This window comes from Tursiops truncatus, chromosome 8 (assembly GCF_011762595.2).
Source record: "Tursiops truncatus isolate mTurTru1 chromosome 8, mTurTru1.mat.Y, whole genome shotgun sequence".
NCBI lineage: Eukaryota > Metazoa > Chordata > Mammalia > Artiodactyla > Delphinidae > Tursiops > Tursiops truncatus.
The window spans coordinates 86,982,848-86,986,373 of NC_047041.1; the positions used below are offsets into that span (position 1 = coordinate 86,982,848).

At 49.6% G+C, this 3,526-nt stretch overlaps 1 pseudogene; it reads left to right on the plus strand.

Moving 5' to 3' along the window:
• The first annotated feature begins 1,396 nt into the window (after window positions 1-1,396).
• LOC101328108 (suppressor of SWI4 1 homolog pseudogene) lies at window positions 1,397-2,856 on the plus strand (annotated as a pseudogene).
• Window positions 2,857-3,526: the final 670 nt, after the last annotated feature.

The window sequence follows — 3,526 nt, forward strand, 5'->3', positions numbered from 1 at the left end:
AGTCAGGTTGACCTAGGTTTAAATCCTGGACCCATTACTTTTCAGTGATATGAATATAATAGCAAGATCAAACCAAACATAAAATTCCAAGTGATAGGCCAGAGCAATATGAAGTTTGCAAAGGAAATATTTGAAAACAAGTGCATGATTCTAGAAGGCCCCCCAAGGACATAAAAACATTGAAAGAAAGGCCTGAGAGAGGATATGTGAGGGTTCCATCTTTGGAGAGAGTTATATGTGTGCTGTGACTCCCACCCCAAAGCAGAGGGACGAGGGTGCCTGTGGCCAACCTCAGTTCTAATGAGAAGGGCTTCCATGGGATCCCGTGTAGAGCCCGGTGTTTTCTATAATTGTAGAGGAGTAACACAGTGAACTCTTTCGAGGAATATAAAGGCTATAGCTCTCATATCAGCTTGAGCCAACAAGGTGGGGACAGGAAGGAGAGAGGGGGCAAAAGGAGAAATTGGGGGTGGGGAGAGATAGCCACTTGTGCATTGAGCCACAGAAACACTTAGTGATGCCAGAACAAGGAGGTGGAAATGGTTCACCAGTACCAGGTGTCTGTGATTTGAACAAAGAGCCAGTCTGAAGTTGTAAACAAGCAGGACCCTGCGGGGCCTTCCCCGAACAGACTCCCCTCCCCCATGGCCTCTGCCCGCCTCTTCTTTGTAGAAAAACTTTAGCCTCCTAGGCCTTCCCGAAGTTCCAAAGAATGAATTTAATAAGAGAAGTGATAAAATGCAGAAACAAAGGAAAACAGTCAAGGAAGGCAAAATAATAACAGTTTAGTCATAAAACAAAATCAAGGAACTTTAGTTCCTTCTCAAAGACTATAGATAATATTCTGAGCCACATGCTTTGAGCCGTTTTGCTGATACGGAAATCCCCACCAGGTGAAAGAAGTTACCTGTACACTGCCCACAAGCAGGTAGATCCCAGACCGGTTGGAACCAGCAGGTTGACAATGTTGACTCCCAGTTACCTCATCACCAACCAATCAGAAGAATGTCCAGGAGCTGATCACACACCCCACAACCCCCAACCCCTCCCGCACCCCGTCTTTAAGAACCTTTCCCTGAAGGCCATCAGGGAATTTGGGCCTTTTAAGCACTAGCTGCCTGGACTCTTTGCTTGATGCCCTGCAATAAACACTGCAACTTTCTTTCCTCACAACCTGGTGTCAGTACATTGGCTTTACTCTGGGCAGGTGAGCAGAACCGAGTTTAGTTCAGTAACAAAGCCATTTTAAACACTGATCAAAAGAACACCTAAAAAAAACAAAAAACAAAAAATACCTGGAGGGGTGATGGAACCCACCCCCTGCCCCCAGCTGTGTAGAGCAGAATGGGGATGGGTGGATCCTGAATAAACCGCAAAGGTGATCAGAGACGAAAACATGTGCTCTGAGCATTTGTCAAGGTGAACGGATTTCAAGCCTCCCCACAGCAATGCCTAATTTAACAAGAACTATATTTTACTCTTATCTGTTCTCCCCAACATAGCCCATCTTGTACCTCTGTCGGAAACCAGAAACCTCAGTTTTCTCGTATTTTGAAAGCCCTATGTGTATATAGCACAGTGGATTACCGGTTACTCTTCACAGTGGTGCAGGAGGTGAGCAGAGCGTGCTGGAAGCGGCAGACACAGGCAACTTCGTGGGAGAGACTGCGGGTGGCGGCACTCAAGGCGGTCGCTGGAGCCTAAGAGCACGCGCATGCGCCTGGGGGCACGCAGCTCAGCTATCGCGAGGCTCACGCTGCGCAGCCGCACTCCTTCGTGTTTAGCCGAGCTGCGGAGAGGCGGCAACCCACAGCTGCTCCGGCTGTTTGCACGGACTCGTGGAGCTGCTCACAGCCACCGCCTGCCTGCGGGGACGAAAGACAAACTCTTTGCAGGATTCTGTGGTACTGGCTGGGTCCTGTCGAGTCACATATTTACTGGTCTTGAGCAAAATGGAGACCAGTATTTACATTAAGCTGATGCACCTCCCTGGAGGCCCCACCTTGATCTTCCAGACGAACACGTACAAGCTGGTGGATGCTGTGGTTTCCTCGCTGTACCCGTGTGCTTGAGTGGCAGTTTGCCCATCCTTCCCTTCTGGTGCTGAGCAGCCTTGGCCCCCATGATGTGCACGTGAAGCTCATGGCCACCGTGTACCAGAACCTGTTTTTCCATCTATGTGCACAAGGCGAACGTGAACGCCGTCAAGCGCCAAATTCTCATCAACTACGGTCCCTACTCCCAGGAGCTGGAATCCCGCTATTATAGCATGAAAGTTGTTGTGGGAGCATGTTGCGGAATGATGAAGCTTCTCAGGAGATGAGCTCCCTGCAGGACATGGGTGAGTTCTGGCCATAGGCGTGCGCCTTTGAGGCAGAGCTGGATTGCCAGCGCAGTGTTACCGAGCTGCCCCAGGCGGCTGCCCGGCGCTACCAGTACTGGGCCTCGCATAACCTGCAGCACATTAGGACCCAGGAGGGTGTTGGGGAGGGGAACATGCTGTCCTGCAGTTTCCTTCACAAGACTTTGGGCGAACTGCAGGCCACCCTCGTAGCCAAGAAGGAGAAGCTGCAGCTCAAGGCCCAGAGGGAGGACAGGCAGGCCCAGAACTTCCAGAACAAGTAGGAGCAGTGAGAGACCCGTTAGAAGAAAATCCTGGGGGCATGAAGAGGGCACGGGCAGAGGCTAGTGGAGACTGTGATGCTGAGGACCCCGGGGGAACCCCTGGAAGCAGAGGGAGCCAGCCAGCAGGAGGAGGGGCAAGGTGAAACCCAGTATTCCCGTCAGGCGGTGGGCAAGGAGCCTGACACCAGTCCCGAAGGTGCACAGACAGCCCGCCGGGCCCTCAGGCTATAAGTAACCGTGAAGGAGCTGAGGGCAGACCGAGGCAGGGGCCTACATGGTGACTGGAGGCTTCCAAAGACCACTACTAAGAGCATTTTTACTCTTGTGAGTTGTTGTTTTTAATTGGTGTCTTTTTATCTCAGTTTGGTGATGATGTACTTTCCAGTGGGAGGTAAAATGACAGATATATAGGCAAAGTTAACTTTTCTACAAACTCTACGGCTCCAAAAGTTTGATTAGATTCAAAATGATTTCAGCAAAACCTTATTATAAACTTAGACATTGTTCGGTTGGCTGTTGTCTCCCATTCTCTTCTTTAAACAAGGTTCTTAAGGATGGGTGGAGGACAGTGGGAAGAGAAAGGTGGAAAGGATGCCACGGCCAGGTGGAAACAAATGTAACCCATTTGGGGGCACACAGAGGTCAATCCTGGGTCCTAATGGCCCACTCTTTTCCCAGTAAATTCTCCTGGGACAAATAAAAAAGACAACTTCCTAGGAGATTCTAACCATGGAATAACACTATGGGTATTTAAGTTATCAACCCTCACTAAATGGCTCCTGAAGGCAACTGGATTGAAAAAGTTTTAAATCCTGTAGCCAAAACGAGGATCTATGTCAAACAGCAGCTTGTTTCTCGTTCCCATAGCATTTCATGGCATTGAGTTTTTGGATCACATGTA